The following is a 21,737-nucleotide window of genomic DNA, read 5'->3' as shown; positions in this document are numbered from 1 at the left end:
GGAGTCAAGGCATGGATACTACAGATCAACGTTCCTAAGGCTGGGTTCACACAACCTATTTCCAGACGTATACGAGGCATATTATGCCTCGTTTTACGTCTGAAAATAGGGCTACAATACATCGGCAAACATCTGCCCATTCATTTGAATGGGTTTGCCGACATACTGTGCAGACAACCTGTCATTTACACGTCGTCGTTTGACAGCTGTCAAACGACGACGCGTAAAAATACAGCCTCGTCGAAAGAAGTGCAGGACACTTCTTTCAGACGTAATTTGAGCCGTTCTTCATTGAACTCAATGAAGAACAGCTCAAAATTTACGGCTGTCAGAGAAGCCTCGCAAAATGCGAGGAGGAGCATTTACGTCTGAAACGAGGCAGCTGTTTTCTCCTGAAAAAAGTCTGTATTTTCAGACGTAAAAGCCTGCTACCGTGTGCACATACCCTTAGCCAAGTACCCTCTACTCAAATCAATCATATCAAAGTGGCCTCAAGGCTGTGAACATACACTGCACCTATTAATAGCACAGTATAAGGACAATGTGAGTACCCCCTGGAGGCATGGCGTGTACCTCCTGACCCACACCTACCACAGGATGGAAACCTTGGCTTTATTTCACAACTCACTGTGTATACCATTAATTGACGTGTTGACTGCGAGAAACAAATTCCACTGTTTCCTTTAGTTGCCTATAGGTGGCAGCAGTGCTATTTATTGATATTTATCCACTTTATCACTTAGGCTATGTTCACATCACGTTTTTTGGCCTATGTTTGATGTATGTTCCGGGAAAAGTTCCCAATGTGTACATTAAACGTAGGTGGTGATGGATGCCTAAGGAGTAGTTCACGCATGGTTTTTTGGCAGTGATTTTAATGCAGAAACCGCATCGAAATCAGCACTAAGAACCGCCCAAATCGCCCCCCATTGATTTCGATGGGAGGCAGAGGATTTTCCTTTTTCCCTCATGGCTCTTGGCCACTCGAGGAAAAGAAGAAGCGACATGCTCTTTTTCGAGCTGTTTCTGCCTCTGACCTCCCAGTGAAAAAACCTGTGGCACTCGTTTTAAACTTTTTTTTTTTTTGCGGCAGTTTATGCGTATGGTTTTTGGAATTTTGAGGCAGATATTTTCTGCCTGACAAAAAACGCTGTGTGAACTCTCCTTGACAGTTGAATCTGTCACCTATAGGCAGGGGTGGGATTCAAATTTTTAACAACAGGTTCGCTGTTTTTCGGACGAAGGCATGCTGGGGTGGGGGGTGGGGTGGGTTCACGGTGTTTTGTGGTGTATCACGCCATTGAAAATGATTCGAATAATATTATTGTGGATGGAACCCTCGGACAGGCCTCTGACCCTCTCCCCTGTGCTTTCTCAGATGCTACAGTTGTGGGATTCTCTTAAAAAGAAGTTTCATATTAAATCACCCCATAATCCTATTATGACTATTACTTGTAATCCTGCATTTCCTCCGGGACTGCGCAGCTCAGAATTTCGATGGTGGCTTGACAAAGGGTTCTACAGGATTAAGGATTTCTTTATGGGGGAGGGGGACATTAGAACATTGGATTACTTTAAAGAATCACTTATGTTGCCCCCATCGGAACATTTGAGGTATATGCAGATACACCATTTCTTGTTAGCCTGGAAATCCAAGATGGAGGATGTCAGTATCTTGACTACCTTTGAACTGCTTTGTTGGCTCCCTAGAACTAGGCGTAAGATATCTTCTATTTATTCAGATCTGGTTACTCCTGTGGGTAAACTTCCTTACATAAGCCGTTGGGAGGGTGATTTGGGTTCTGAAATTGACCTGGAATAGTGGCGAGAGATGGCGTGTCTGACATCAAAATTATCGATTAATACATCCTTGGTTGAGGCGGGCTATAAGGTTTTGATGAGATGGTATATGGTTCCGACTCGTATAGCTCGATTTTATTCTTCTGCTGATTCCCATTGCTTTAGGGCACTCTGCTGCATATTCTATGGAAATGTCCAATAGTCGTCAATTTTTGGTGTCAGGTATACCAGCTTATTCTAAATGTTATCCAGGTTGAACCTCCCAATAATGTCACTACGGTACTGTTATGTGGCCCCATCCCATCAGTTCGAGCATACACACTTAAATTTATCCAATATGTATTTTTGGCAGCTAAAATTACCATTGCTAGGGCTTGGCGCTCATCTACATTAACTATGGAGATATTGATCTATAAGATCTCGTGGATAATGGTCAATGACCGCCTATCACATATATTATCTGGCACTTTGGACAAATTTGACAGCATATGGGATCCCTGGAGGAACCGTGCGCTTCCGTGAATACATAGGGATGGTTATGACCCCCTTCTACCCTATACCTTTCCTCCCTCCCATCTCTTTGTTATTGTGTGTTTTTCTTTTCTACTGTGGACACTTAGTGCTCCTCTATAAGAGATGTGATGTCGATAATAGTTACCTATGTTTGATACGATTGCATTTACATGTTTTATATTTTGCAGGATATTTGACATCATAGATTTATTTAAACAAAACTGTTCAATAAAGATCAATTAAAACTAAAATCCCTACTTCTTACATGACAATAATAAAAAAATAAAAAAAAGAGAACATGCATATTTCCAAACCCATGCATGGTCCAAACTTCCATGTCAGAGTATCTCTGTATAATATGAGATTTTCTTTCTGTCCTTTAAAGTTTTTAAAAACTCAAAAGTCTTCATAACAGTATAGAAATAATCCTTATAAATGTAATAAGGTAGGGTGAGGAGTGCTCATCATCCTACCTGACTCTTGTGAGAGCTACACAGGCTCATCCCCTTGAGGGAGCGGACAAACGTTACGGTCCCTGTCCGCTAATTTGAAGCCGCAATACGGCCGAATACTGAGTTGGCGGATGGTTTAACCACAAATCGGCGCATTTTTCAAATGATTGCAATGTCTGTGCTGTTTTTGCAGGTAAAAGTTAACAATCATTAGAAAACTGCACTAATTTACAGTAAAACCACACGTGGGCGTTGTTTTCGGCCACATCATGGCCATACCTCGGTCAGACAGGGGCGTTACGTGTGTATCCATACCCTTTGAGGGATACTCCAGGTAAAAAGCTAAAAATATAGCTATTGCCAGGAGTGAAAGTTCCCAACCTACTTACTTACGTAGTTCCCAACCATCGGGGGATCCACAGTGTTTTCTGGCAGGCTGCCCCTGCAACATGCCTGTAGGCTCAGCTCCCAGGCAGTGGTTGTCATTACCCGGCTGGAAACCTGAATAGAAAGTGCGCAGGCACCTGCAAATTGAACAGTGAGTCCCGACAACCGCTGCCTGAGATCTGAGCCTACAGGCAGGAGCGGCCTACCAAAAAAAATCCATGAATCCCCTGATCGGCTGGGCTGGGTTGAACCTCTCCACTCCAGGCAATACCTGTATTATCAGCTTTTGCCCAGAGTATTAGTTTAAAGGCCTTTGTAAACAAAGGTGTCCACTTGAGTGGCTACAAAGAGCTTCTCTATCTCTGGGGTACCCTGTACATTCCGGGATTACATCGAAGGCCCTTTACTTCAGTAGGCACCATGTACTGCTTCATCTCCCATGGTTGCGCTACAGGGAGGATTGAACACTTGCTGCCAAGTTATCCTGGAGATTATAGGTGATAGAATAGTCCCTCAAAAATAAGACTAAGGAAAAAGGGATTATAAAATATAGACAACCCCTTTAAAAACTCATCTATGCACCAAGGTCTAACTCGCAGGTGGGAGGATAAAACCAAATGGGTAAATCTTAAATTATATAACAAATTTTAAAATAATTATATACTATGTTCATTAATCCATTACTTATCTTTGTAGACTTCCTTTTTCTAGTAATTTACTAGGTGTACACTTTAAAAATCATCGTATTCATTATGATCCAGCGAACATGATACAAATGTCAATTACAAGTGAATGATTATTGCCTGAAATTACCTATCACAGTGTCAAGAACATCAATTCCCACAGCATGGAGGTATTTTTTATATTTCCATATTACTCATATGTATATTAAACACCAGTGGATCATGGGTGTGAGAAGTCATATGAATAAATAAATGACTGGCACAAGTCCTGGCGCCACCTGATTCTATAATCTGACAGTTTATAGAAGATAAACAGGACCAGTTCTGCTGGTCATTTTACTAAGCCTTGTATTTAACATGTTTTTGAGCTGATAAACAACTTCTATAAAATAAACAGATCACAAGGATTGTTAGCTACGCTGTTGATTCCGCCAAAATAATGGAAACCTTATAGAACGGAGACAAACGGAAACCATTTTCAACAGTAGCATTACAATTAAAATCAATGGTAATGCAAACGGAAAACTATGGTTTCCGTTCATGGGTTCCCCAGATGGAACCCATGAACAGGAGACCAACGCAGATGTGAACGAAACCTAATTACCAACATATAGGTTCTAGGGCCAAGTAAATAAATATATATATTTTTATCAAGTTTTAGTGAAAGAAATCGCTGTTAACCATACTAACCATTCAATATAGGGACATCTAAAACAGCTCAACTAGGCTTATCAGAAAAGCATCCCATAACTAAGCATCCCGCACTCATGTCAATAAGACTTTGGGTTGGGGATTATAATTACGCTTAAAGGCGTTGTCCGGGATTAGAAAAAAAGGGTTTGTGCATGGACTATGTTTGGTATTGCATCTCAGCCCCATTCATTCTGTATGTCCTACATTCATTTCTTGCAATGCAAGTATGACATTTTTTCTCGGTTTCTGGATCTGTAGGCTCATTTTAATTGATGCTTAGCCCAAATTCCTGAATTTCAAACTACCAGCATGTGAATTGGTAGATCAGTGGTGCCCAATTGGCAGCCCTCATGTGCCTGATGTGTGGCCCCAGGGAGAGAGAATTTAATGTGGGACAGCCTTACAAAGGATGACTAGGCTTTTGCACTCCCATACACTGAGTGCTCTGCCCAATCACGAAGAACAGAATAGTTCCTCTGTTATGAGGGCACTAATATATATTTACCATCTCCAAAAGATGTATTGTGTGAATTTTTATGTATCTACTTACAGGTTTTTTTTAGATGAATGCATCAAAAGATCTGATCTGGAAAGTTTTATTTTCTTCTGATGAGTCCAAATCTATGTAGAAAATGCCGGCCACACATAAAACTCTGTAAAAAAGTCATATGTGTGTATATAGGTGTGCCTACCTTTTGACCAGGCCCTGGCTGAACGTGATGTGCGGTCCTATGATGAGTCAAGGGCCTATTTGAGTCCCAACAACCGTTTGCATCGGCCACCACTAATCTAGGTTCTATTACGGCTGGTTTAAACTCATTTAAAGATTTAGATCTTTTCAAGAAATCAACACTTTCAAAGTATATTTAAGGTAGTCAACATGATTTTCATAAAGTACATCACAGCACCCAAATAAGTGGATTTCAGGTTCTGTCCCATAGTGGTTTTTGCCTCCCATCTAGCTTATAAAGTAACTAAAGGTACCCATGCACATTAGACCTAGCTTGGACGAAGCAGCAGATTTTGGCAGTATTGGCCAATAATCTAAAAGTTATGGGGGACATCCGACTCCGATGTCCAGAGTAAAGAAGGATTCAAGCTGAGCGGAGCATGCAAGTTTATGGAGGAGTCGCGAGATATTAAAGGGTAACTAAACGTTCAACAAACTTCTGACATGTCATAGTGACATGTCAGAAGCTTTGATTGCTGGGGGTCCGAGCACTCAGACCCCCACCGATCACTAAAACGAAGTGGCCTCTTCGTTTCTATTTGGCTTTTTCCGGAAAATGATGTAGCAGTGTACGGACTCAATAGATAGTCTATGAGCCGCTTCATTTTAGCAATTGGTGGGGGTTTAAGTGTTCGGACCCACACCAATCAAAACTTCTGACATGTCAGAAGTTTGTTGACTGTTTAGTTACCCTTTAATTCTCCATTTCCAGCAGTTTGGTACTTATATAAAAACATTGTGCATGTTTTTTTCTTTATGTGACTTTCTATCTGGCTCTCTAAATATTTCATACCATAGCAAATGTATGCGGGTGAACAATTGTTAATACCATCGTTTGTCCCCATACATTTTTCAGCTTTTCGGCAGCACATCCCTGTTTACATGGGGAGACGTGCTGCTGACAAGCGAACATTTTCCTGCCCACAAAAAACTTGAGATTAGCGGACAAACAAGCGTTTGCTTATTCATCGGATGATTGCTGCCCTGTTTACACAGGACAATGATCGTTTGTATGAACGCTCGTTCCCCCAATCATTGGCCCATGTAAAAGGGCCTTTAATACCTAAAGATGATAAATGAATACTTTGAAGAATCATTCTGTGTACCCTCTAATTGTATATTTTCCACCCAAGCACATGAGAAAAGAAGATATGAAGTGTATACATTTATCATCTCCTTTCCATTCAGGAACCTTTCATACATGTTCCCATGAATTGATCAAGGAAAATTATAAGCAATAATGTAGATTAATTTTTCTTCTCTGATAATCTGCCTTCCTTTACTGGCATAAATGACTCAGAGTTCTGTGTAGTATGACTAAAATATCAAATTAAGTCATTGTATCTTTGCATATTAATTAAATGGCTTATACAACCTCACGTGAATGTATGTCAACATGACAGGTTCAAAGGGTTAGTCATTAAAGTTCACAAAAAAAAGTATATGGGTAATTAATAAGTCCTCATCATGGATATCAACAGAGTGGTCCACCCAAGTATAAGCATAACTAAATATATACCGAACGTGTTTTATACCTAGATATTTTTAATCCACCTGTCACTTCATTCCATAAATTTCTCCTCTATCATTGTTCCTTTACCACCAGAAAATATCCACCATGGACCATCTTCTGACTGTTTTATACAACCAATGTAAATGGCACTCTCTTATCACATGCTTAACACCTTGCCGACATTTGTCGTAAGTACATGGCATGGAAAGCGAGCGCTTCCCGCAAAATTTTGTATGCTTATGACAAATAGATGGCACTGGCTCAGAAGCTGAATCCGGGCTATCAGCCGCAGGGGTCGGCTGTATGTCACAGCTGACACTCTGCTGAAACAGCAGGGTCCGGAGCTAGCTTCCGTCCCCACCATTAACCCCTTAGATGCCGTGGTCAAAAGTTTCCACTGCATCTAGGTGGTTTATAGCTGATCGGCACCCACACGACGTGATCGAAGGGGTACCGATGGCTGCTATGGCAACTGGAGGCCTAACACTGGCCTCCTGGTGTCCCGAGTATGGATGTCTACTAGGCCCCGTTGGAGGCGGGGCCTAAAAAGATTCCTGTACGTGCTACAAAAGAAACTGAGCCCACACCATTAGCTGCGGTGTCAGCTGTATGTTACAGCAGACACCCTGAAGTAAAGACAGGGAAAGGGAAAAAAAAAAGTTAAAAAAACCTGATTATGCCCTGATGTACTCAGCTTACATATGCCCCAACATTACAAACTGAAATACCAGTAGAACTCCAAACAAAACTACTACCCAGAAAAACTGCGCTCCAAAAGCCAAATGTCGCTCCCTCCTTTCTGAGCCCTAACAGTAGTTTACTTCCACTTACATGGCATCGTCATACCCGGGAGAATCTTTCTTTGTTTCCACAATAACTTTTTATTGAGCTTTTACAGAAAGGCAATAGTGTAATTACAATATGAGTAAAAGCAACAGTGTACACGGTATACAAATAATTGTTAGGATTCACAATTAGAAGACGAGTGTGCACATAGCGCGATCTCTACAATAGACAAAACAAAAACCAAACCAATAGAACAATAATGTAGTATGAACTCTATGGTGTATGGTCTTTTCACAGTCACCGAACGTCAAGAGGGGGGAAGCAAAACTACAAGGAGAGAAGTCTCAAAGTACAACAGGTCTTGTGGGTCTGTAAGAAATTAATCTCAAAATAGAGAAGCAAAATATCAATTGACATTATCAGACATAGGTGGGTCTTCCGGGAGAATCTGTTTAACAACTTTTGGGGTGCGTGTCTCCAGTGGCACAAGCTGGGCACAACAGATTTGCCACTGAAACTGCATATCTGGGGAAAAATTGCAATTGTACCATCTACAGCGCATTTATTTATGGAAAACACCTGAGGGGTCAATATGCTCACTACACCCTTTAATAAATGCCTTGAGGGGTGATGTTTCGAAAATGGGGTCACCTTTCAGGGGTTTCTTTTATTATTTCACATCAGAGCCCTACAATTGTAAACCAAATTAGACCTCAATTTCGCATGGTACTCATTCACTCCTGAGCCCTGTTGTATGTCTAGGCAAAAGATTAGGGCCACATGCAGGGTGTTTCTAAAACTGGGAAACGCAGCATAATAATTAAAGAGCTGTATTTTCATAATGGCACAAGCTGGACACAACATATTGGACACTGAACTGGTGTATCTATGGAAAAATTGCCATTTTCACTCTACAACATCGAGTGCACAGTCATTTTTGGAAAACACCTGTGGAGATAACATGCTCACTACACCCCTAGGTGAATACCTTTAGGGGTGTAGTTTACAAAATGAGGTTACTTCGGGGGATTTCCACAGTTTTGGTCCCACCGATGCTTTGCAAATGCAAATTGTCACCCAGAAACCAATCCAGCAAAATCTGCACTCAAAAAGCCAAATGGCACTCCTTCCCTTCTGAACTCTCCAGTGTGCCCAAACAGCAGTTTATGACCACATATGGGGTATTGTCATACTCGGAGGAAATTGCTTTACAAATCTCCTTGTCAAAATGAATAACTACATCTTATTGGGAAAAAAAATTATTTTTAAGCTTCATGACACTTTTCCAATAAATTCAACAAAACCTTTGGGGTCAAAATGCTCATTATACCCCTAAATGAATTCCTCAGTGGGTCACTTCTCTGGAGTTTCCCATGTACTGATACCTCAGGTGCTCTGAAAATGCGACATGGCGCCCAGAAACCAATCCAGCCAAATCTGCGCTCCAAAAGCTAAATCGAGCTCCTTCTCTTCTGAGCTTTTCCGTGTGCCCAGGCAGCAGTTTATGACCACATATGGGGTATTTCCGTACTCGGGAGAAGTTTTTTTTTACAAATGTTAGGGTTCTTTTTCACCTTTATTTGTTGAGAAAATGAAAAATTGTGATTTAAGCTACATCTTGTTGGAAGAAAATTTTATTTTTTATTTTCACTGACAATTCTAATAAAACCTATGAAACACCGATGTGGTTAAAATGCTCACTACACCCCTAGATTAATTCCTCAAGGGGTATAGTTTCCCAAATGGAGTAACTTTTGGGGATTTTCCACTGTACTAGTACCTGAGGGGCTTTGTAAATGCGACATGGTGCCAAGAACCCAATCCATCAAAATCTGTGCTCCAAAACACAAATGGCGCTCCTTCCCTTCTGAGCCCTGCCGTGTGCAGGCTGTAAACACATATGGGGTATTTCCGTACCTCGGAAGAAATTTCTTTCAAATGTTGGAGGGCATTTTCTCCCTTATTCCTTGTGGAAATAATTGATTTGTTTTTAGCTAAAACTACATCTTATAGGAAAAAACTGAAATTTTTCATTTTCACGGCCAAATTCTACTAAAATCTATGAAACACCTGTGGGGTCAAAATGCTCACTACACCGCTAGATGAATTCCTTGTGGGTGTAGTTTCCAAAATAGGGTATTTTTTGGGGGTGTTTCCTTTGTTTTGGCACCACAAGACCTCTTCAAACCTGACATGGTGCCTAAAATATATTCTAATAAGAGGGAGGCCCCAACATTTACTAGGTGCTCCTTTGCTTCTGAGGCCTGTGTCAATTAGCACATGTGGGATATTTTTAAAAACAGCAGAATCTGAACTATACATATTGACTTCTGTTTCTCTGGTAAAACCTTCTGTGTTACAGAAAAAAATGGATTAAAATAGAATTTCTGCAAAAAAAATAAAAAATGAAATCTGTAAGGGTATGTGCACACACACTAATTACGTCCGTAATTGACGGACGTATTTCGGCCGCAAGTACCGGACCGAACACAGTGCAGGGAGCCGGGCTCCTAGCATCATACTTATGTACGATGCTAAGAGTCGCTGCCTCTCTGCAGGACAACTGTCCCGTACTGTAATCATGTTTTCAGTACGGGACAGTAGTTCCACGGAGAGGCAGGGACTCCTAGCATCGTACATAACTATGATGCTAGGAGCCCAGCTCCCTGCACTGAGTTCGGTCCGGGACTTCCGCCCGAAATGCGTCCGTCGATTACGGACGTTAAAGTGGTCGTGTGAACCCAGCCTAAATTTCACCTCCACTTTGCTTTAATGCCTATGAAATGCCTAAAGGGTTAAGAAACTTTCTAAATGCTGTTTTGAATACTTTGTGAGGTGCAGTAGTTTTTTCAAATGTGGCGATTTATGGGGGTTTCTAATGTATGGGCCCCTTAAAGCCACTTCAGATCTGAACTGGTCTCTAAAATAACAACCTTTTGACATTTTCTTGAAAATGTGAGAAATTTCTGCTAAAGTTCTAAGCCTTGTAACGTCCTAGAAAAACAAAAGGACATTCAAACAATGTAAACCTAAAGTAGACATACGGGAAATGTTATTAGTAACTATTTTGTGTGTTATTTCTGATGGTGTTTTTTGCAAATAAGCAATGACTGTATTGACCAAATTTTACCTCTGACAAAGTACAATGTATCACAAGAAAACAATATCAGAATTGCTTTGATGAGTGAAAGCATTCTAAAGTTATTACCACATAAAGTGACACGTCAAATTTCAAAAATGAGGCTCTGTCAGAAATGTCAAAAGTGGCTGCAGAGGAAAGGGGTTAAAGGGGTTTTCATACAAAGCATATTTATCACCAACCAACAGAATAGGTGATAAATGTAAGATTGCCACCACTGATCTAGTATTAGCATCCCGAGTCCCCCATATCTTCCTACCAGTATGACCAAGGTAAGAAGGAGTTTGTATGGAGCAGCACTCAAGCATGCAATCTACCGCTCCATACAACTCTATTGGAGTTTTGGAGATAGCTGAGTGATAGCGGAGGGGATAAATGATAAATGTGGTTTAAGGGCAACTCCCACTCTCCCTCTCCTTCTAACCTAGCCCTCCTTTTCCTTCTACCCTCCCCCTATTTCTCAAACTTATATTTGAAAATTAGAAATGTACTAGAAATAATATAATTTGGTAGACCTCCAATCAAGTATTACATTGGCAGACACCTGTGACCAGAGCTGGCAATAGAGCTGTTTGTTAGTGGATCCAATCAATAATCCCACGTCTTTGTGCTGTTCATTGGCCCCCGGAGAAAAGTGTTGGACAGGTTGGATTCTTACTTGCCTGGTACTTTGCTCCTACTGGCTGTCCATGCAGGTTTATGGTGGCATTGGGCAGAATAGCTGCCGGTCAAATGTGTTATCTTATATCTATGGCCGGTTTTATTCTTCTGTTGTAACAAATGGAAATTCAGTTTTCCCAACACTAGCTGGCTTACTGTCAAGTGCACGCAACAATCAGTGCTCTTATCCCACCATTACAAGCAGCACAGATTGTCTAGCGTTGAGACTCTGCCCACAAGGGACTTCACACTTTAATGGGGTTCTCCAAGAAAAATTAATAAAATGAATAAACATATAAAACCATTATAAAAAGTCCTAAATACATTTATTTAGCAAATGACTCTCGTTTTGTTTAGGGGGTAATCATTGTGGTAAATTAAAATGGCTGCCATACTGTTTATACTTTCAGAAACCCATCCTAAAATTTTAACCCCTGGACAAAACAAGCGTCTTTCGCAAATTAAAAGTATTCTAAATTTTTTGATAACGACATGTTTTTTATTTATTTATTTTGTTTTTCCGGAAAATGCCCTTTTGCTCTTACATAATAAAGTCCAGTAAGCCTGTGTCTATAGGTAAATCTGGCCACGTTATTGCTGTCCACGAACTACATTCTCAATCTGAGTAGGATCCACAGGAGGGACACCACTTATCTCTAGGCGGTACTCACTCACTGTCCTCATGCTTTTATTTTTTATCAATGTTTTTATTACATTTCAAAACATTTTAAGGATTTTTGCTGTTCTTTTAATAGGTGCAGCACAGCGGATGATCAGAGACTCGGGGTTAGTTTGGCCCAAGTAATTTGAGAAGGCAATATATAGCTTATAAATGTTGATAAACATTGGTCTAGGAAATAAGATATGTGGGAAGGGGGTGCAAACTGCATTCTAACACAACGAAATATCAGATAATGCATCCCAGTATACAATGTATATCATCTGTATGATTAAGATGAAACTCGTTTAGCTCCAGAAATACGCAATAACTAATAAAGATAATGAGAGTCATAGATAGTTGAGTGAGGACACGAGGATGTATGATGAGACGTTATACAGGAAGGTTGTAATTGGCATTACAGTAAAATGCATGAACTTGGAATGTGAGAAGGAACTCCATATAAATATCTTCTACTAAAAGTCAAAGCTTCCAGTTGACAGTAAGATAACATTAAGATGACTGGCATTATGTTTTCTGCTGTCCTATTATGAATGACTATGTATTAAAATCATATAGCTAATGACACAGCTCACGTGACATGAAAGATGGCAGTCAAGGTTCTTAAATCCTGCCTCCTCCGGTCATTAAAACGACTACGCTTTGTCATACATGATGAAAGATCAGAGATTTGACCAATTTCCAACCTCATAGCACTGGATATAATTCACATGCTTTAGTTTCAACGGCCATCAAACTGTTTTTTTTTTCATTAAAGGGGTTGTCTGAGATTAGAATTTTTTTGTGAAACAGCGACACTCTTGTCCATGGCTGTGCCTGGTATTGCAGCTCTGCCCTATTCACTTGAATAGGGCACAGCTGCAGTACCAGACACAGATCATGGACAAGAGTGGCGCGGTTTCTGGAAAATTATCAGACCTTAATTTCTAATCTCAGACAACCCCCTTTAAGAAATCTTAATATTATTCATGTAAAAAGCACATTTTCTGCTTGTTAAGTGGCATATAGTAAATAAAAAAGAGGTTTACACCTGTAAAATGGGGTAGGGGCACAGAGATCATGGTGCTGGTTAACACTACCACACTACTAACCAACCAGGGACAGTAGGACCTGTTTCTCCTTTCCATGATCTTTGGGTTGACTCTCCACATCCTTCTTTGCTAACGTTATAGGGTCTGTGGAGAGGGGACCCCTGCACAGGTTCTCCCTATACACCGTAGCGGCTGCATGTTCTGCCTCTACAGTACGGACACCTTTGGTGGGAGCGTGGGTAATAAAGCCCAATGAAGTCCATATAATGTGATCCACCCAATGTCTTCTGTAACTACCAGAGTAAACAGCTCCAAATATAAGGCTATTAATAAACCGCGACTAATTTGAGCTCATTTTCAATTATTCCAGCATGGGCTGAAGCAGATAGAAGATTAATATGATAATTAGAAATACGCAAGACAAATCCCCAAAGGCAGAAAGAATAATAAACTGAATAATAAACTACTATTAGAATGATCTCTGCCATAAAAAAAATCTGTAAAATTTGCCAGTTATTCACTCTGGGCACTACCAGCTTATATGGTGGTGGCCGTAGTCCAATTAGCCGATATCTGAGCTTTATCTCCACCTAAATGCAAAATAATGGTGTTCAATTCGGTTGGTCAAGTAGAGTAACATTGCCAAATGAACTTCAAATGAGTATAAAAGAACAAAATATTACTTGTTCACACCAGATCCCCTGCTCTAATTGGCAAAAGTCAAGAATATATTTACCGTCTAGAACTATAACATATTAGAGATGACATCATGTCAGGAAGGTGAAGCTGTGACATCATCACTGGCATGTAAATACGATGGATCTCATGAACTCCTAATGATAAGATACAAAAAATATTCAAAAATACACAATTGCAACGCCATAGTAAAAAAATAATGTAATAAATACAAATAGAAGGTGCGTCGAAACAAAACAAAAAACACACAATGTAAAGCACAACTCCATGTAGCAGAGTGATTCAATGATTAGCCTGATATCTGTAGCTTTCTCTGAGGCAGGAATCTCCAAACCCAGCGTCCGATGAGTATTTTCTCTCATCTAGGCAGAAGGAAAGGAAAAGTAATAAATGGGGTTTTGTTACTAATGTGGTTTATGCCAGGTCAGGAGGTCCAGCCAGTGACATCTCTGTGCATGTGCAAATTGCTGCCATGCATTGACCCTAAAAGGGGTTTACCAGAAAAATATAAATTAAAGGGGTATTCCCATCCTAAAATATTATGTTATATAAGTAGTCTAGGACAACCTGCGGGACACCCATCAATCCCAAAAACAAAGGGATAGATGTCCCTCCAGCAGTTCTTTCACACAGGGGTGCTCATGGCCACCCTCAGTGCAGGGAGCTGCAACACAACTCTATTTAAGAGAATGGATGAATGGATCTGTGTTGTGGATCCCTGCACAGTGGGTGGCTGGGAGTTTTGCGGTGCAGAGAAAATCGGTGAAGTAGATGGAGTTAATAACGGGGTCCCCGTAGTCAGATCTCAATGATGTACCGTCAAAAGTGGCGCCATTTCTGCAGTCTACGAATGGTCAGGTGGCATGTCGCCAGTATAGACAACACACGTCACTGCATGAAGATAGGTGCGCAGAAAGGACAAAAATCCCCATAGTCAATATATTGAAAAGGTTTTTAATATAATACGATAATATGTTCTGGTGGACAGAACAATTCAGGTATGGTCACTGAGGATGGCAACAGCTCCGTCACCTAGAGCTCACATTCATAATATTTATGGCCCATTTTACTATGAAGAAATAGTCAAATCCAGCATCTCCCATATCTAGTGCTGTGGTAAACTTGTCATAAGGATGATTGATGGTGTTTGGGCAGGTGGGAGGGGGTGGGTGACTATTACTAGCTCTGCCTCACCTGGTAGAGTTCAGACATTGTCAGTGACACGGCAAGATGAACGCAATGAAATGTATGACACTCCTCCTGTGCCTCTCCCTGTGTGTACTGAGGAGGACAGAACAGACAACAGGTGAGTGCCGGGAAAGCCGCATATCAAATACAGACATTACGGGCAGGTACGTTCCATGTTTAACTTCCATCTCACAGGTCCTGCGGAGGGTACCCACTCCAGATCTACCCCATGAGTACACTGCAGGTATATCCATCACCTACAGATGGAGCACTACCTCTCCACGCTTACTATTAACCCCCCATCCCTCATCTCTTTATGTTCATCATTATCCAACACCCTAACAGGTCTCCCCTATCTGTGGACAAATGTATCCCTATTATATCTAAAGAGGAGAAGACAAGCTCTGTGGATACATGTACGTTTCGTGGCATTGCTGAACCTATAAGATATTTTACTTTTCCATAAATACCGTTATGCTACATTCTAATATACTTTGTGTTTAGTTTTCTTACCATATTCAAGATTCTGCTGTCACTGAATGTAAACATTGATCATGTTATTGACCTATTCCTGCTCATGATCAGGACAGTTTTTCAACCTTTGAATGTAAACAAAGAAAGTTTCCATTCCCTGACAGCAAGTAGATCTTGAAAACGGTGAGGAACAGAATACTAGACACGCTCTATATTTTTAATATGTACCCTGTTAAAATTCCGTCCCCACGGATGGGTCTTTAGGGTTGAGGCTGAAGTTGTGAGGGTAATTTCTGGGGGTTTTCTCATTGCTTATCTTATCACATGGGCTGCATCTATAAGAATTGATGTATGCTTGCTGTCCATACAAAGAACAAGTGACTTGCTATCCGCTAACTGGCAGCCGAGATTTCTAGGGATAGTTATTACAGCAAATCTAGCACTCTGACATCTCTTAAGACTTGAAAGGAGGAGGCATTGTAATGTATGTGTCCATAAAAAGGAAGAAAAATCTGGCGCTCCTTTATTATATGAATGGAACGTGTTCCTATTGCGTACGCCTACTTGGCATAGGAGGTTTTCTGCTTTTAGTCCTGGCCTAACTGACTTCAGCTTTACAATGCCTAGTATAAGACGATAGCAAGTTATGGCTTACATAAGATTTCTGTACTTTAGTACTATACAAGATTTAGGGCTTGTCCACGCGCTGAGGAACTCCTGAGCTCGCAGTATATTCGCGACATAATGGTAATGCGCTTTGCGGGAACCCCTGACGACAGCGCCGAATATATACGGCGGATGTCGGGAAGGGGCTAAAATAAGTCCTAATACATAAAATATACACATAATTGGTATCGCCGCGACCGTATGAACCTGCACAACAAATTAATAGCATCATTTCTAATGATCAATGTTGTAAAAAAAAAAAAAGAAAAGAAAAAAACTGCTTTTGTTCTGTATTTTTGCATAAAAACATATTTCAATAAATTAAACTATAATGTAATAATAAAACAAAAGTCTACACAGCTACATCGAGCAAAAAATGAAAAAGTTATGAGTGCGGGATGCAAAGAGGAAAAAAAATTCAAATTGTTCTGTCCTCCAGGCCAAAAATGTCCGTTTCCCTAAGGGGTTAACCCCAATGTTGCCATTATGTGAAGGAAATGATGGGGTCACTTTTTAATGTGAGGCACGTGCGGTTATGAATTTTGAACCTCCATGTGCCTCACATTAATAGTACGGTAATTAACCCCATCATGTACCTTACACATTAGCCCAATGTTGCCATGATAGGTACATGATAGGGTTAATTACTATTAATGTGAGGCACATGGAGGTTCAAAATTCCTAAAACGACACACCTCACAACAGAAAACGGAAGGACTTTTTTTGTGTTTTTTTTTTTTTTTATTGTTGGCAAAGTATCGTTTTGGTATCGAAAATCGCAATACTACAAGAAGTATCGGTATCGAAGCCCAAATTCTGGTATCGTGACAACACAAGTTGTGTCTTGTAATGAGTCAAACACCTGTGTGGCCATCACATGATCTGGACAGATTTGTATTCAGGGGAAGCAAACAATGAATGTTTTGATGAAGCAACAGCAAGCACATTTCTTGAAAACCATAAGGGATTGAAACAAAGTATATTAGAAAATGGTATAATTTTTCACTATGAGTAGTGTTACTGTGAAGGGTAGACAGTGTATTAACTGATGCTTTCAAAGAAATATGGCTCTTAATGATGCAAGCAACTTCTCATAGCAGAATTATTAGCCCGCATTTAGACTGGCATAATTCATAATATACTTCATGGCCATATCTGCCAAGACCCAGTAAACACTACCCGTTGTGTCGTCAGCGGTTTCCTCCTTATTACCTGCTCGAATAGATGTGGCATCTTTTTTTTATAACTCACAAAGTGGTAGACAACAGCACAAGCGCTCTAATATGATCACTTCGATTTTAGGTAGGTTTCATTTTCCACACAAGTACCTGTGAAGTGCCAGCGTCTCTGTTTGCTCTTGTTTTTGAGGTAAGGAATCAGTGATGCTTGTTAGTTGCAGAATAAGCCTCTGTTCACATCACTTTTGTGCTGTATATTTAAACTGTACGCCAGGAAAGCTCCTAGTGTACTTACTAAATGTGTCCATAAGATTATATTAGCCGAATGAAGACGAAAAAGACCGTCTGCGGCACTTAAACTGGAAGTTCGCTTAAAAAATCTGCAGATTTTTCTGCCTCTAATTCCATTAAAGGGAAGGTGTCACAAAATTTTTTTTTTTTTATATGTTATGGCTTTTAGTATGCCATTAAAATACATTCTATTAATTTGTGTTTTTGTGTTGTACTTTTTTTCTCTCTTTTACTTCTCTATGGGGGCTGCCATTTTTTTTTTCATCTCTGTATGTGTCGATTAACGACACATACAGAGATGGAATACGGCACATACAACCCCATAGAGAATGGGAACCGTTCCATTCACTATAGCGTACGCCGTCTGTGTGGGAACGGCGCATGCGCCGCTCCCACACAGTCCAAAAGGAAGGTCATTGGCAGAGCGACATCCAGCGCCATTTTCATGTGGACCGGACGCCGCGGCCGGACAGTAAGACAACGACTTCCGGTCGCGGCTTCCGGCCATATGGTCAGACGCAAGAACTAGGAGCGGAGGCAGCGGCAGGAGCAGGTAAGTTATGTTTGTGTATGTATGTTGGTGTTATACTGTGTGATTACCACTGCATCTAATCCTCCTACACTAAAAAATGGCGGCACACAGTGTAGGGGGTTTGAACATTCAACACCCTCCTTTCTCCTGGCACTAGCCAGGATAAAGGAGGGGGGATTGTGTGAGGACACTCTTGCGAGTGTGTCTTCTCCAATTTTGCAGCATAAAGCAATGAGGTTGCTTTACCACATGCCAATGCTGCAATTTTGGAAATTGATCCCTCTAGTGACCAGCACTGGGAAATGTTATAAATTAGAATCTAATTTATAATATTTCCTGACTTGTGAAAAAATTAAAACAATGTGTAATCATTTATATCCTAACTGTTTAACAAAAAAAAAATTAAAAAAAATTCTAGCGACACATTCCCTTTAATAAGTGGTGAATAACAATAAGTGGTGAATTTGTATCTGCCCTTTCTCTTCCTTTATGATCCACACCTGGTTTTGGCTTTAAAAACAGCATAATAAAACCTGTACAAAACCTGCAGGTGTGAATACACCTTATGTGTTCAATTTTCTGTAGCACCACCACAGGAAAAATTAGGCATTACACTTTTCCCATTGAAATTAAAGTGCTGTCTGTGTAATGCGCAGATGTGTTGGGCCCTACAGATGGAGAGATGCTCTTTGCTGTCGCTGTCAGCACTGACTAATAGATGAAGATCATAAGGATCAAATAAGGCTTTTCTAAATGAGACAAGCCCTTTAGGGTATGTGCACACACACTAATTACGTCCGTAATTGACGGACGTATTTCGGCCGCAAGTCCCGGACTGAACACAGTGCAGGGAGCCGGGCTCCTAGCATCATACTTATGTACGACGCTAGGAGTCCCTGCCTCGCTGCAGGACAACTGTCCCGTAGTATAATCATGTTTACAGTACGGGACAGTTGTCCTGCAGCGAGGCAGGGAGTTCTAGCATCGTACATAAGTATGATGCTAGGAGCCCGGCTCCCTGCACTGTGTTCGGTCCGGGACTTGCGGCCGAAATACGTCCGTCAATTACGGACGTAATTAGTGTGTGTGCACATACCCTAAAAGAGAACCTTTCACCCGCCCATACATGTGCAGTGGAGTTTTTTTCTACACTCCTCCGTTATTTAGATATCAGTGCCATTATATTTGGCGCCCGATATTTAAATAACCCCCTGAACGGTCAATGGGGCATGTAATGGCAAGGGGCCAATCAGCTACGGACAGTGTTACAGCAAGAGCTGGGGAGAGGAGAGCGAGCTGTCGGCAGACAAGGACAAGCCTGATCTCTCGTGAGAGATCACACAGTCTTGTACTTGTCTGCCGAACTGGCAAGGGGGAGTATCACTGCTACGGCACCGATAATTAAATAACGGAGGAGGGTAGAAAAAAATCTGTAAAGTGCCCCAAGGTTTGTGCAGCCCTCCCCACTACATGCTGCACTCAGCTGCACATGTATGGGGAGGTGAAAGGTTCTCTTTAAATGTGATATGCGATGCTGCCATATGACTTTAGTCCAACCTGACTTGCAAGAGGCATTGGAGCAGTTCTTTAATGGAGAGACAATCGGTGTCACTAATAAAAGTATACACCTCCTGAATTTCACATACAACTCCTTTTAATAAAGATGCAGTTCTATCAAATTATACTAAGAAAATCTTCTATAGGAAACATCATAGTATATAAAAAAAAAAACACGTAATTCTGGGACATTGCTGAATAAACAGAGGGTGCGGATAGTTGTAGCCGGGGAGCGGAGCATAATTGTAAAGATAAGTATATTTTAACGTTTATTGCTTTTTTACTGTTCGAGGCTGCATTACATGAATTTATATGTTCCTAGAAACTCTGTAAGATCTTTCTAGATCGCTTTAATTCTGGAAATCAGTGGTGATCTGAGATCACGAACTTCACTAATGTGATCTTCTATGTATCCATCACATATCAGACGATCATTTTTATTAGATTTCCACTTTAAATTGCACTTCTATGTCTATTTTGCCACTTTTATAGCACACTTGGTTTTTATTGGCGTTTATTTAGGCAGTTACAGGCACCCATTCATTCTCAACGTTAGTGGGGAGATCCCAGGTCGTGGACCTTCAACGTTGTGTCCATATGATATATCTAATAGATCATACCGTCAACATCTTAGACGACAAATCAGAAAATCTTACCTGTAGTGTGGATTTTGGCCTAAACTGAAAAGCTGCACTGTTTTCCTTGGTCTCTGAGTATATATTATTAATTTTATTTTTGCCAGCTCAATCAGAATCTGCGGTCTGTCCTCCAATAAAGGATGGCGTGCTGGGAAGCTGCGGCATTGCCTGTAGCCAAGATGAAGAATGCGAAGATGATATGAAGTGCTGTCCTAACACTTGTGGGATAAAATCCTGCACAAAGATAGGTAATACAATGGTGACTGTATACATGACTGTATATATCTAGGAGTATATTGGGGAAAACAGTACTTATCGTTATTTTCCCATTTTTTCTGCAGTTATTCCCTCTACACAGCCACCTGTAGTAACTGGAAATGAAACCACAGGAACCCTAACTTCCTCTGCACACAACAACAGGGTCAATGAATAACGTAATGTCGCCGGTCAGCGGAATCTATCTGGGGGAATCCATGGATTGTGCTAATGCATAATTGAGAATAATCCTGTTGCAGATAATAACTAGAGTGGATTCAATGCGTTTTCCAATGACAGCCTTTAATAAAATGCCATTAAAAGGGTTCTCCAATTTGGGCAATCCCTATGTAGAAGTGTTCCTTGAAAAATAAGCTGATCACAAAGTGTTCCCTTAGAGGGGCCCCCATTGTTCTTCAGTAATGGGTGGGGGGAAATCTGGCAGTAAGTGTTCAGTTTCCCTGCAGTGCCACTACAGGGAAACTTAGGCATTACACAGTGCTCATTCATATCGATGGGTTGTTTGAGTAAGACCGGACAGGTCCCACAGAGCGAGACACACTCTTTGTAACTGCTTTCTGCTCTGGCCAAGAAATGAGGATCCTGAACGTATAAACCCTCTTTTATTAACTCAGAATTCGCTAATGGGAATATGAAAGTGGGTTTTCTAAAGTAGACCACTCCTTTAACATGGACGTCAGAAATGGGTTGGACGACTGCAACGGATGTTGAGAATACACAGGTCCCAGTGTTGATGAAAAAAGGACTACGTCACGCCGTGTCTGCAGTGAAAGAAGCTGGCTGGGAATGAAGACGTCACCCACAGGTCCTTCAACCTTGACGTCGGAAGAGAGAAGACACATCTGCTCCAGGCGTACAGTTGAATTTGCAGCAGCATCACCATGTGCAGGTAAGCATAGTAAACTCCCTAGAGACGAGCATATTAACCTTTTGGACGCCTGGAGCCGATGTATCTTCTTTGTCCGACGACAAGGTTGAGGGCTACGTCACGCTGTGTCTGCAGTGAAAGAAGCTGGGAGGGATCGATTAGAAGTGTATGATGCTGATTTGTCAGCGTCATCCACTTCTATTCACAACGCCCAGTTGGTAAAAACACAATACACGCCCAGTTGGTAAGAACACAATACACGCCCAGTTGTCCATTGAAAAGCTCATTTGCATAAATATAAAATTGC

General features: G+C 40.9%; 1 long non-coding RNA gene across 1 annotated transcript; it reads left to right on the top strand.

The window, feature by feature from the left end:
* The first annotated feature begins 1,649 nt into the window (after nt 1–1,649).
* On the top strand, nt 1,650–20,811 carry LOC142665721 (uncharacterized). Its single transcript, XR_012851550.1, has 3 exons — nt 1,650–1,718; nt 20,391–20,534; nt 20,628–20,811. It is a non-coding gene; the product is annotated as an uncharacterized LOC142665721 (long non-coding RNA).
* The last annotated feature ends 926 nt before the right edge of the window (nt 20,812–21,737 follow it).

This window comes from Rhinoderma darwinii, chromosome 13 (assembly GCF_050947455.1).
Source record: "Rhinoderma darwinii isolate aRhiDar2 chromosome 13, aRhiDar2.hap1, whole genome shotgun sequence".
Lineage (NCBI taxonomy): Eukaryota > Metazoa > Chordata > Amphibia > Anura > Rhinodermatidae > Rhinoderma > Rhinoderma darwinii.
The sequence above is the reverse complement of the archived record's forward strand: the minus strand, read 5'-3'. Positions and strand labels throughout refer to the sequence as shown.